Source organism: Sceloporus occidentalis, unplaced genomic scaffold (genome assembly GCF_023333645.1).
Source record: "Sceloporus occidentalis isolate IW3139 unplaced genomic scaffold, rSceOcc1.0.p SCAF_6, whole genome shotgun sequence".
NCBI lineage: Eukaryota > Metazoa > Chordata > Lepidosauria > Squamata > Phrynosomatidae > Sceloporus > Sceloporus occidentalis.
Genome location: NW_028316986.1, coordinates 3853475 through 3867821, shown reverse-complemented (window position 1 = coordinate 3867821; position 14347 = coordinate 3853475). Strand labels below are relative to the sequence as shown.

At 45.6% G+C, this 14347-nt stretch overlaps 1 protein-coding gene across 2 annotated transcripts in view; it reads left to right on the top strand.

The window, feature by feature from the left end:
• Positions 1-4288: 4288 nt before the first annotated feature.
• LOC149310340 (zinc finger protein 395-like) overlaps positions 4289-14347 on the top strand; it is a 50080-nt gene continuing 40021 nt past the window's right edge. The window contains exon 1 of one of the 2 annotated variants that reach the window (XM_089528748.1): positions 4289-4431. The gene's annotated coding sequence lies outside the window, so the exon portion shown is untranslated. Of the gene's footprint in view, positions 4432-6629; positions 6699-14347 lie in introns of those variants that run through there. The other variant, XM_089528747.1, reaches the window with a different exon arrangement.

Here is a 14347-nt window from a genome sequence, read left to right as displayed (position 1 = left end):
TTACCGCTTTAGAGTCACCATAAGTCAAAAACAACTTGAAGGCACACAACAACAACTTATATATAATACACCAAACCATAGAAGCCTGGAGTTGGGAGAGACCCCAAGGGCCACCAGCCCAACCCCATTCTGCCATGCAGGAACTCCAGTGTTTAAACAGGACCATCATATCACACCTCTTTGCCTTCTCCAGGCTAGACATCCCCAGCTCCTTGTTTAATACATACGAATTATAATACTTCATATGTCGTTTCTGACTTATGGTGACCCTACGCATGGGGTTTTCTTGGCACCTTTCTTCAGAGGGGTTTGCCATCGCTGCCCTCTAAGGCTGAGAGAGTGTGACTTGCCCATGGTCACCCAATGGGTTTCCATGGATGAATGGAATTTGAACCCTGGACTCCTGGAGTCTTGGTACCAATCCCTCAAATCACTAAACTGTGCTGGCTGTCTTTGGCTACTCTCAAATCCCATTTCTCAATGAAATTGCTCAATTCTTTTGGAGAGGCCTAAGCCACCGGCCGTCATGTGAGAAGGCGTCTGGCAATTAGTCATGTGAAAATGCTCTCTCTTTCCTGCTTTGTGTGTGTTTGCATGTGTGTGTCTGTGTGTGTGCACATGCTTTCAGTTTGCATGTTGACCTATATGGCAACTTCATTAATTTTCTATGGTTTTCTCCTTCCTCTGAAATGGACTCAGCAATGAAAAACCACTGGGTGACTTTGGGAAAGTCACACTCTCTCAGCCTCAGAGGGAGGCAAGCGCAAAACCTCCTCTGAAGAAGTCTTGCCAAGAAAACCCTTAGGGTCGCCATGAGTCGTAAACAACTTGAAGGCACACAACAACAACAACAACAACAACAACAAACCTGGCATTTGTTGGCAGTCTCCCATCCAAGTACTAACCAGGGCTGACCCTGCTTAGCTTCCAAGATCAGATGAGATCTGGTGCCTTGAGGGTTTCTTATTACAAAGAGGAGGCACAAAGCACATTAGCTCACATCTTCAAGTAATACAACACAATTTTCACCGCTTGGAAAAGTTTTTCACAACAATTCTTAGAAGGCTTCTGGGATTTGTAGTCCAAAACCAGTAACTTTCCCAAGCTCTGCAGACACCTTTATTTACTGTTTGCTTATAGTAGCCTTGGTTGTGTGAACAGAACTGTTGCCAATCTTTTGTGTGTGTCTATGTGTATAGTGCAATCCTTTGACGCCGCTTTAACTATCATGGTTCCATCACATGGAATCCTGGCATTTATAGTTTGTTGTGGCACTAAAGCTCTCTGGCAGAGATGGCTAAACAGCCCACAAAACTACAGATCCCAACATCTCACAGCATGGAACCATGGCCATTAAAGTGGTGTCAAACTGGAGCCTTGAATTGAAATACTTTAATACCATTTTAACTGTCAATTTTGTAGGTTTGTAATTGTACTGTCTTTTTCAGAATGTAAGCTGCTTTGAGTTCCAGTATTGGGAGGAAAGCAGGATAGAAATAAATATACTACTACTAATAATAATAATACATAATTGAGGAGGTGAGGAAGTAATAAAATTTATTATTATTATTATTATTATTATTATTATGCAATATGCAGACCAAGTTTAAGCACCATTTCAGATGCAATTGACACGATTCACACAGTTGAGGCATGCAAACCACGGTAGTGATATGGTGCATTTCAGTTTATTTCAGTTTCATGAATTAAAATACAAATGCATGCAAATCAACTTGCATCTCAACTGCTACTGCTCAATAAAGAGCATTTATTCTCTTTCACAGGGATTAACTGGCATATGGTTGCAATCTTGCCCAGGGCTGTCAACTCTTCCTTCTTCCTTCAAGTCGTCAAATTATTATATCATATATATATATATATATATATGCGCATGCAGTGGGGCCCTTGGTATCCACTGGGGTTGGGTTCTAGGTCCCCCTGTGAATATCAAAATTCATGGATGCTCACAACCCATTAAATCCAATAGACAGTAAAATGATGTCCCTGATATAAAATGGCCAAATCAAGGTTTGCTCTTTGCAATTTATATATTTTTGGACTATTTTGAAGCTGTGGATGCTTGAACCCATGGATAAAGAATTCGTGGATATGGAGGGCTGACTCTACCCATGAACCAGGTTGCTGTTGTCCTTCTTTCTCTCTCTCCCATCTCCACAATGTTTTCTGTGTTTCTCCAATTTTCACATTTGTTTCCTAAGCATTTTGTCTGTTCTGAGGAAACACTTCTCAAAAATGAAATCAGAGAGGCTTCTTCCGATGCTGAGCTTTTCAACGTGACAAGATGTTGTGAGATGTACAATAGAGAATTTTATTTTGCAACTGGAGGCGTTTTAATAATAATAATAATAATAATACACCCCGGTTCCTTACCCTGCCTCCTCCTGAGCTGTTCTGTTGACACTGTAGGTGTGTCTCTCCAAACAAATGTCTGCAAAACCCCTAATGCAAACAATGGGGAGTCACTCCAACCAGGTCAATGTCCCCTGGTTGTGGTTAACTCATTGCACAATGCAGGTATGTGCATGTGTGACAGGCTGGATCCCATAGGTGTGTTTGTGGGTTGATGACTGCAGCATCAAGACATCTGAGCAAGCCTTCGCAGAGGGAACCTCACAGGTATTGCATTCAGTTATTGTTATGTGCTGTCAAGTTGGTTTCAACTTCTGGTGACCCTCTGAACAAGAGATCTCCAAGAGGACTTGTCATCTGCTGCCCTGCTCCGGTCTTGCAGACTCAGGACAATTCATCTGTAATGCAGTCTTCCCTTATTCCCACTGAGTGCTATATCTTTGCCAATGAGTCACTGTGCCTCATGATATTTCCAAAGTACGATCGTTGCTGTCAATTGCCTTCAAGTCAGCCTTGGCTTATGGCGACCCTATGAATGAGACATCTCCAAGTCATCCCATCCTCAACAGTTCTGCTCAGGTCTTGCAGGCTGAACTGGATGGTCCTTGGAGTCTCTTTCGACTCTACAATTCTATGATTCTATGAATGTGGTCTTCCCTTTTTTCCTACTACTTTCTATCTTGTTGTTGTTAACTGCTAAGTTGATTCTGACTTATGCTGACCCCATGAATCAGAGACCTCCAAGCCATCCTATCATCCACAGCCCTGCTCAGGCTTTGCAGAGTTAGGGCAGTGAGGGCTTCCTTGGATGAGTCTATCCATCTGTAATGCTCTTTCTAGACTTCAGGATCTTGCCTAGTTCCTTTATAGCTCCCCTTCCAAGTCCTTGTCTCCTCTTGATTTCTTGACTTCAGTTTCCATTATGATTAATGACTTAGCCAAGGTATGGAAAATCTTGAACTATTTCAGTAGTACACTTCTCTACTTTAAAGTTAGCTAAATCATCTGTGGCCATCATTTTTGCTTTTGTAACCACAATGGCAGAGCTCTGTGGCTGTAGCTAATGTAGGTTTACCAATGCATGATCTCAGCTGAGATTCTAGGCTGCATTAATAGAAGTATAGTGTCCAGATGGAGGGAAATACACAGTGCCATGGAGGGAAGTACAGAATATGTGCCACTCTAGTCTGCTTTGGTCAGGCCTCATACCACAATTCAAAAAGGATGTTGAGAAGCTGGAGTGTGTCCAGAGGAGGGCAACTAAAATGGTGAAGGGTCTGGAAACCATCAAGCCCTGTGAGGAGAGACATAGGACTTTATCACACAGGACGGATCCCATGCAGAAACTTGATTTAAAGTGAACCTCCTCCCCCCGCAAAAGCGGGTTATTTTTCACACAAGGTTTGGGGTTTAATCAAACAGAAGTTAGAAATAACCCACAAAAGCAGGTAGCTTTTCAGATGTTTGAGTCAATGAGAAATAACACATTAATCTGAGTGCAAACTTGAACAAACCTGTTCCTTTTTACTTTTGGGAACTCCCCAAAAGTAAAAAAGGACTGTGTTTTGTTGACTTTGCGTTCAGATTAATGTTGCATTATTTTTCATTGATGCCAACATGTCTGAAAAACAACCCGCAGAAGCGGATTTTAAAATCCCATTTCTGCACAGGAATTAACCAATTTGCTTCCGTGTGATAAAGTCCTTAGCGAGCTGGATATGTTTAGCCTAGAGAAGAGACAGTTAAGAGGTGATATGCTAGCTCTGTTGAAGTATTTGAAGGGGTGTCACATTGAGGATGGAGCAAGCTTGTTTTCTGCTGTTTCAGAGAACAGGACCCAGAGGAATGGATGCAAGCTCCAGGAAAAGAGATTCCACCTCAACATTAGGAAGAACTTCCCGACAGTAAGAGCTGATGGACAGTGAAATACACTCCCTTGGAGAATGGTGGAGTCTCCTTCCTTGGAGGTCTTTGGCTGCTCCAGAGAATAGGACACAGAGCAATGGATTCAAACTACAAGAAAAGATACTCCACCTAAACATTAGGAAAAACTTCTTGATGGTAAGAGCTGTTCAACAGTGAAATATGTTTCTTTGGAGTGTGGTAGTCTTTAAACAGAGGCTGGATGGCCATCTGTCAATGGGGATGCTTTGATTGTGAGTTCCTGCATGGCAGAATGGGGTTGGGCTGGGTGGCCCTTGGGGTCTCTTCCAACTCTACGATTCTATGAGGTTCCATCTGCTTCTGACCTGCAATGCTCTCCACTGGTGTCATTGCATGCATTCTGATGACAATGGTCAGGTTCTTAACTTTTGGCTTATTGACTTCAGGGACTGTGGACCAGGTGCCCAAAATATTGGTGGCCATCTGACATAAGGATGGCATATAGGGTAAATCTCCACAGGCAGGATTAGGCATTAACTGTGCTATACAGCCATTGTGTTGAATGGCATTGTTGTGCCATGGAACAGAGATGCCAAATGTGCAAGTGAAGCTTGGCCCCTAGCGGGCAATACACGTCCAGGTGCATTGAACATCTGCTTGTGCAATAGTGCCACATGTGCAACTCTGCTTGTGCACCACTGAATGGAATTTGGGCTTTCCAAGTTGAATAAAAGAATCCTACCGTTTTGATAGGGGAATTTATACATGCGAAATATTCCAACAGAATTATGGCCTTCATTGTTGTCATTATCTACATCCTCGTCATCACCACTACTGTCACCATCATCATATTTTTTTATATACCACTTTCCCACCAACATTGGGACTCAAAGTGCCCTGCAAAAACTAAAACAGATGAAGATGAAGGCCCATGCCACTACAAAAGCTCAAGATGATTCAACTCTCAATAGGGCCAAAGGCAATCTAAAAGCATGTCCTTAGACAATACAGCACATTCTGCTTCCCTTTCCCCAGAAGCATCCAGTTCCCAAAGGCTTGTTCTTGTGCGCCTTCAAGTAATTTTCGACTTATGGCAACCTTAAGGTGACCCTATTGTGGTTTTCTTGGCAAGTTTGTTTTGTTGCCTTCTTCTGAGGCTGAGAGAGTGTGACTTGCCCAAGGCCACTCAGTGTGTCTTCATTATCTTTGTATGTAATTTAAAATGTTAGCTGTAACAGAGAGGTTGTGACCCATGTTGGGGGGCTGAATTGAGGTTTTCTGGCAATTTGTGAGTCATTAATTTGGCAGAAACCTTGTGGTTTTCCACATCACCCTTTGTGGTTGTGCGCAGCTGTTGTGTAGGGAGTTCTTCCTTGGAAACGCACAATCTGTGGTGTTGACATCTGGCTTTTTGCACATCACAGGCCCCTTTTCCTCTGTCGTTCATCTCTGTACTCCTCTCCTGTTATCAGTCCACTTGCTCATTTCCAAAGAAGAGTCTTCTTGCTGGATTAAAACTCTGTTCTAAGGGTCAGGAATCATGCAGTCCTCCATAGACCATGCTGGCTAGGGATGCTGGGAGTTGCAGTCGACCAATATCTGGAGGGCTGCATCATTCCCATTCCTGGTCCATACCTCCAAGAGGAGACGGCTCTTAAAGATAGCCATCATCTTGTCTCTAACAGGCCCTGCTGCTTTAGAGATCACAGAATCATAGAGTTGGGAGGGTCCTCCAGGCCATTCTGCCATGCAGGAATACACACCCAAAGCATTCCTTCCTCCCTTGCTGCATTGCTTCTCTTCTTCCTCTTCCTCTTCCCCCATGCTTTCATTCCTTCTCTTGCATCCCTATCTCCTCCATAGTTGCATTGCTTCTCTTCCTCCTTCCATGCTTGCATTCCTCCACTATTGCTTCTCTGCTTTCTCTTCCCTCCTCCATGCTTGCATTCATCCTATCCTCTTCCTCCTCTGCTTGTTGCCCTTCTTCTCTTCCTCTTCCTTTTCCTCCTCCCTTTCTGCTTGCCTGCCTCCTCTCCTTGTTGCCTTGCTTCTCTTCCTCCTCCTCCTCTTTCCCTGATGCTGAATCTCTTCCTTCCCTTCCTCTTCTCCTTGTTGCCTTTCTCCTTTGCCTTCCTCCTCTCCTGGTTGCCTTGCTTCCTTTCTTTTCCTCCTTCCTCTTCCTGCCTCTCTTCCAGGCCTGGCTTTGCCTCCTGCCGTTGTACGTGAGGCTGCCTTGTGCCGGGGACAGGGAGGGGAGGGGAGGGGAGGGAGGGAGGGGAGGGCAAGGCAGGGGAGGGGAGGGGAGGGAGGGGAGCTGGAAGGGGAATTTCAAAACAAGCTCCTCCGCCGGGGAAGCAAGCGAGGAAAGCAGCAGCAGCAGCAGCAGCAGCAGCAGGAGGGGAGGAGGGAGCCTTGCAAGGCAGCGGCGGCGGCGGCAGGAGAAGGCAAGGGAGCGAGCCAGGGAGCGGGGGCGCGCATTGGGGGTGGGGTGGTTGGGGGTCTCCCTCGTGCACGCGCAGCCCCTTCCCTGCAAAGTGGGCTTTTTTTTGCTGGGGTGCAGTTTTGCAGGAGGCAGGGCTTTGGTCCAGATGCTAAGCCTGGGCTGGTGGTGGGTCCCCCCCTTGCTATCTCTTGCTCCCCCTCCCCACTCCCCCCCCCATCCAAAGGGTGTGTGTGTGTGTGTGTGTGTGCAACACTCCCCCTCCTCTTCTCTTTTGGGGAGGAGGAGGGGGCAATCCTGCCCTTTGCAAAAGGCCCCCTCCTCCCTACTCTTGCCTTGCTCTCCCCCGAAATAGTTGCATCGGAGCAGCAAGGATTGGGACCAGTCTCCTTGCAGGGAAAGAGGGGCCAGCTGGGGGGGGGGGGGCTTTTGCACCGTGCAGAGGAGCCCAAGGGCTGTGCACATTTGGCAACACTGCCAGCCCCTTCCTGGCCTCCTCCTTTGGGGGCTGGGGAGGGGGGGAGGAAAAGAAGGGGGCTTTGCAGGGGGTGGGCCTGTGGCATGGCATTGCATTGCACCCCCCCTTTGCCTTGCCCCTCCTTCTCTCTCCCTTCCAAAACCAACGCCCCCCTTTTGCTCTGCGCTTCTTTGGCTTCGACTTTGCCTCTGCTTTGGCAAATCTTCCCCTCCTTCCTTCCTTCCTTTCCTTCCTCTTCCCTTCCTTCCCTTTCCCTGCCTGAGGTTCCCAGTGTTTACTAGGCTCTTGCGCCCTCCAGGGCTCTTCCTTCTCCCTTCCGCGTGCGGACAGGAGGGTGTGTCGCGATCAACCCGCATCTGCCACGCCTCCCGCGAAGGGAAGGGCAGCAGGGCTTGGGAGGGAGGGAGGGGCACTGCCACGCCCCCTTTGCCTCCGCCCCCTTCGCTCCTCCCGAGAAGACCCTCGGAAAGGGGTGGGAAGAAGTGCATTTGGGGGACTGCAACACCCATCACCCCCCTTTGGGCTTTGGGGAGGATGGGAGTTGTATTCCCCTCCAAAAGAGAGAAGGGAGATGTGCATTTGGGGGACTATAATTTGGGGTTGGGGATGATGGGTGTTGTAGTCCTCTGTCAAAAGAGAGGGGGAAGAGGTGCATTTGGGGAACTATGACACCCATCACCCCCTTTAGGCTTCAGTTTGGGGGATGTTGGGAGTCGTAGGCCCCTCCAAAAGAGGGGGAGAGGTGCATTTGGGCGACTACAACACCCATCAACCCCCTTTAGGCTCTAGGGATGATGGGAGCTGTAGTACCCCAAAGAGGGGAGAAGAAGTGCATTTGGGGGACTACAACACTCACCACCCCCATTGGGCTCAGGGGATGATGGAAGTTACACGACCTGTCAAAAGTGGGGGAAGAGAGATGTATTTGGGGAACTACGACACCTATAACCCCCCTTAGGCTTGGGTTTGGGAATGCTGGGAGTTGTAGTCTCTGCAAAAAAGAGGGGGAAGAGGTGCATTGGTGGAGTACAACACCCATAACCCCCCTTTGGGCTTGGGGAGGGGATACTGGGAGCTGCAGTCCTCACCAAAAAGAGTCTGTGAAAAGGGGTCCCAGCCAAGCTCCTTTGCCGGCTGGGGAGCTTTTCCATCCAGCCCTGCAGCCTTTTAGACAGAGGAGTTGGAAGGGACCCCCAAGGGCCATCTAGTCCAACCAGATGCATTCGCAAAACATTGCAATAGTTTAATTCCATGTTAACGGTCGCTTGTGTACCTTTCCATTAAATTGCACTGTGCTTTGAGAGCGTAAGCCGCTCCGAGTCCTGATTCTGGGGGGGAGTGGGATACAAATAAAGATAATGACAATAATAATGATAACAACAACAACCTGGGAACCCTCTGCTGCTTTGTGTCTGTGTGAGGAAGAGAGAGATGCTGCCGGTCAAGAGCAGAGCAACGCAAGCAAATATTTCAGCTTGAGAGAGACGTGACGGCTTTGCCTTCTGATGCGCAAACTTTGTTTCGTGGACAACGTTATTAAAAATATTGCGTATCAGGTTGTGGCTGTGTGCCTTCAAGCTGCTCCCGACTTAAAGGGGACCCTAAGGCGAACCTATCGTAGGGTTTTCTTGGCAGGGTTTGTTCAGAGGAGGTTTGCCGTGGCCCTCCCCTGAGGCTGAGAGAGTGTGGCTCGCCCAGGGTCACCCAGTGGGTTTACATGCCTGAGTCAGGATTCAAACCCTGGTCTACAGAGTTGCAATCGGATGCTCAGACCTGGCTCTTGCATGTCAGATTACCTTCAGGCTATGTACATAAGATGCATAAATTTCCCACTGCGGAGTCAGAGCAGGGAAAGTTGCATTTGAGTGCTCTGCGACAGCCAGAACCAAGCCCAGGATTATGGGAGTTGTTGTTAAAGACACAAGCTCTTTCACAGCTATTTCACACTCCTTTTGTGGTCTTCCTTTCCCCTTTGCACCCACTTTTGCAGCTGGGTTTCCTACTTGAACAAAATAATAATAATAATAATAATAATAATAATAATAATAATAATAAGTTTTATTTATATACCGCCCAATCACTGGGAATCCGAGCGGTTTACAACAGAGTAAAATAGTGCTATGCTGGTTGTGTTTTGTGCACATTATCTCCATTGCGATATACAGGACTGAGCATGTTTGTTGTTGCTGCTGTTGCTGCTGCTGCTGTTGTTGTTCTGTGCCTTCAAGTTGATGCTTACTTATAACAACCGTAAGGCAAAGCTGGCATTGGCTTTTTGGGCAAGTTTCTTCAGAGGAGGTTTGCCATTGCACATCCTCTGAGGTTGAGAGAGTGTGACTTGCCCAAAGTCACCCAGGGGTTTATCACACTGGGGCTAATTTTGGCATTAAAGAGAGATTAAAGCGCATTTAAAGCAAAAATTGTGAGTAATTGCACAAATGATTATCACACGCGGTCACGCAAATAAAGTGATATCAGAAGTGCACTGTCACTAAAATCCCAAAAGTAAAAAGATGCGCATTAATGCTTCTTCGTGACCACTATAATGGCGGGTTTTGGTGTGAGGTCGTGTGAAATCGTTTTGCATAATTATGCAATTTTCTTGGCATATTCACGGCATAAACTCCCGATCTCCTTTGTGTGATAAACGTCTCAGTGGGTTTACATGGCCAAGTTGGGATTCGAACCCTGGCCTCCAGGGTCACAGTCCAACATTCACCACATTTGTGTGTATGTGTTGTGTGCCTTCAAGTCACACAATAAGGCAAACCTATCGTGGGTTTTTTTTTTTGGGGGGGGGGCAAGATTTGCTCAGAGGGGGTTTGCCATTACCTTCCTTTGAGGCTGAGAGAGTGTGACTTGCCCAAGTCACCCAGTAGGTTTACATGGCTGAGTCAGGATTTGAGCCCAGGCCTCCAGAGTCACAGTCCAATGCTCAAACCACTACACCATGTTTACTCAGATGTAAATCCCATTGAATTTAGGGGGACTTACTTTTGAGCTGGTGTGTGTGAGAGTGATTGAGAGTTTACACAACTGGTTAAACACATTTAACCGTGGAACGCACTCCGACTATATATATAGTTTATACATACAGGTTACATCTCCTTTATATGGAATTTCAGGTGGGATATAAATCTTGGAAATAAATAAAAAGGAAGAAATAAGTTTCCAAAATGTTCCCAAATTGCAGCTGTGACAGTCACCCCTTGGCCCCCTTGGATCCTATCGTGGGGTTTCCTTGGCAAGTTTCTTCAGAGGGAGTTTGCCTTTGCAATCCTCTGAGGCTGAGAGAGTGTGACTTGACCAAGGCCAGCCTTATGGCCAAGTGGGAATCGAACCCTGGTCTCGAGAGTCGTAGTCTTTGCGCTCAGGGTGGGTGGCAGATGCATCCAAAACTCAGCATCCTACCTATTCCAGTTCATTGCTGCATTCCCTTTTCATGCACAGTGGTCCCTCCACATTCTCTGGGGTTCGGGGTGAAGGACCCCTCTGAAGAAGGAAAAACCACAAATAAAAAACGATTAGTCTTTTTATCCAAGAGTCTTTTTATCTCTTTAGGAATCTCCAGGTCCTCCAGTGCAAGTCTATGGTCAACATTTGCCAGATGTTGACCATAGAATCATGCTGGAGGACCTACAAATGCCCAGAGAAGTGTTTTCTCTAGGTTCTCCAGCACAACTCTATAGTCCACTTCGGGCAGAATTGCGCTGGACAACCTAGAGATTCCTAGAGAAAACATATTAAGCAAAAGCGCAGATAAGCAGATCTGCAAAAGTCAAAGCCACAAATTCAGAGGGCCAGCTGTATTGATTCAGGGGCGTCAGTAGGGGTGTATGGGGAGTATGGACCACACCAGGTGACACTTTAAAGGGGTTGACATCCAGCATGACCAGATGTCCTAAGCCAGTGGTTCCCAAACACTGGTATTTTGGACTTCAGCTCCCAGAATCCCTGACCATTGGCCAATATATCTGAGGCTTCTGGGAGCTGCAGTCCAAAACACCCGGAGGACCAGAGTTTGGGAAGCAATGTCCTAACTACAAAGGAGGATGAAGCACCCCAAAATGGAAAACATTCGAGAATATAGGACATGACCAGAATAAAAGCTGGAAAAATCCACAGATATATCAATGTAAATTCATGCTTCTTAGTGATACTCAATGTGGAGGACATTTTGGAATTCCTCCTGGACAGAAGGTTGGAATATAGGATGTGTCCTGGAAAAGGAGAATGTGCTTGATCACTGTGGGTGACCCCCGCTGCTCCCAAAACACCTCCCTTTGGGGCAGAAACGGCATTCTTTGTGGCATTCGCCTGCATCGTTTTCAAATGCTGGAGTTGGGCTATGATATGGGGTTTGTCTAGATGACCCCTTGAGTCCCCTCCAACTCTGAATCTATGTTTAACTGAAGCCTGCTTTATGGATGATGGGCCTTGGTGTATTGAATTATAGAACTCAAAAGAGTCCACAAGTTCTGAAAGTTCTGAATCTTCTGAATATTGATGAGGTTCACTTAGAGAGAAACCTATTTAGAGAGAAATGGGACCAAGGTGTAAACATGAAATTCATTTATGTTTTGTTCAAAGACATTGCTGCGTTAGTCTGGGAAATCAGTATGCAATGGGATCTTGTAGCACCTTTGAGATGAACTGATTCAGTGTACACAAACTTTGTTTCATGCACAAAATTATTAAATGTATTACACACAAAATTACCTTCAGGTGTGTATATAGTGTATACAAAACATAAATCAGTGTGCAAAGAAATCTTGTGGCACCTTTGAGACAAACTGAAAGAAAGAAGCTGGTAATAGGAGCTTTCGTAGACTTGTGCTTGCTTCTTCGGATGCCTGGGGCATCTGAAGCTGCATCCACACTGCAGAAATAATCCAGTCTGGTACCACTTTAACTGCCATGGTTCAGTGCTATGAAATTCTGTAGTTTGTTGTGGCATGAACTCTCTGATAGAGAAGGCTAAGTGTCTCACAAAACTACAAATCTCAGAATTCCATAGCATGCAGCTGTGGCACTTAAAGTGGTATCAAACTGGATTATTTCTGCAGCGCAGACACATCTGAGGAAGTAGGCTCAAGTCTAGAAAAACCCATGCTCCTAGCTTCTTTCTTTCAGTTCGTTTCAAAGGTGCTACAAGATCCCTTTGCATACTGATTTATGTTTTGTATGCAGTATATACATAGCCTGAAGGTAATTTTATACACAATATTTTTAATAATTGAGTGCATGAAGCAAAATTTGAGTAGAATGAACCATCAGAAAAGCAAAGGTGTCACTATCTCAGCCACCCATGTGGACGATTTTGGATTTTGACATATTTCAGATTTAGGAATTCTGGACAAGAGAGGCCCAACCTGTGCCTTGGAGGACAGGGAAGTTTCTGGGCCTAAAATAGACTAATAAGGCCCAAAGCAAAATGGAATTGCTCCCTTACCCCACATGGGTTTTTTTTTAGTACAGTCATCCCTTCATATCCACGAATTCTTTATTCACGGATTCAGCTATCAGCGGCTTGAAAATATTTTTAAAAGTGTATAAATTCCCAAAGGCAAATGTTGATTTTGCCATTTTATATATGGGACACAATTTTACTACACCTTTGTATTTAATGGTACTTGAGCATCCACAGATTTTGGTATCAACAGAGGGTCTTGGAACCAAACCCCAGCCATACCAAGGGCCTGCTGTACTCCCCCCCCCCCCCGATAATGGAAAATTGTGGGGGTCTCAGAAAGCCTGTATGGCCTCCCCAGCTGCATGGCAGCTCCCCATCCCAAAATAAGATGCTACCCATACAAAACCAGTCTGCCAGGGAGAAGGATGCAAAGTCTCCGTCTGCTTTAATGATGAATTAGATATCTATGCGCTTTCTATGGTGGTGAATTCAAACAAGAAATGATGTCAGTGCATTCTTTGCGCTACTGTTTAAGCGCTGTGTTTGGTGCATTGGGTATATTATAGGGCCATGGACCCTTTTCTCCAGTCAGCAGACAAGGGGAAGATATCTCAGGGCGAGAGGGCTGTCTTGAAAAAGTGTGGGTGTGTGTATGCATTTTTCTTGTTCGTTTTACAGATTGAGCAACATCCCTTATCTGGAATGCTCAAATACTCCAAAATTGTCTGTATGAATGGCTGAGAGAGTGACACCTTTGCTTTCTGATGGTTCTCTGTACACCACTGTTGCTACATGCCCAAAATTATTACAAATATTGTGTATTTAAAATTACCTTCAGGCTATGTGTGTAAGGTGTAGATGAAACGTAAACGAATGTCATGTTTAGACTTGGGTTCTTTCTCCAAGGTATCTCAGTATGTCTTTGCAAATATTCCAAAATCTGAAAAAATCCAAAATCTAGAACACTTCTAGTACAGTGGATCCTTGTTATCTGCTGGGGTTTGGTTTCAAGGCCCACCGTGGATAACAAAATCCGTGGGTGCTGTAGCAAAATGTCTCTCATATAAAATGGCAAAATCAAGGTTTGCTATTTGGAATTTATACTTTTTTGAATATTTTCAAGCCGTGGACACTTGAATCCATGGATAAAAAATCCATGGATAAGGATGGCCGACTATTTTGGATAAAAGAGACTCAACCTGTACATGGTGCATTTGATTTGAATTGCCTAGTCAGAACAAGTGTGCTTGATGCTAAAAGTATCATGCTGGATGGCATCTCCAGGGGGCTGCTCTGTGTAACATCACACTTGCAACCATCAATCCCCAAATCTCATGTTTTGGCCTTGAAGTCTCATGGGTGTGGGGTGTGCTTGACCTGACAATGCTTCCCCAGTGCAATTCTGACTTACTACATTCTCCTCTGGAAAGAACAAATTTATGGTGGATTAGGAGTGTGAGAGATATGTTGTTCCCCACCTTAATCCATAGGGAGAGGTGGGATGATGATGATGATGATGATGATGATGATGATGATGATGATGATGATGATGGCTGACTTCAAAGACATAGCAGTCTGCAAACTCTGTGTGCAAAGGGATCTTTTAGCATCTTTGAGATTAACTGAAAGAAAGAACCTGATGATAGGCTTGCGTCTACTTGCTCAGATGCATGTTTGGGGTGGAGAGTCCAGAGGCAGACCTAGATAAGCCAGTTATGTATGAGAATGCCAGTTGACATTACAAACCTTGTGGGCATGGAGA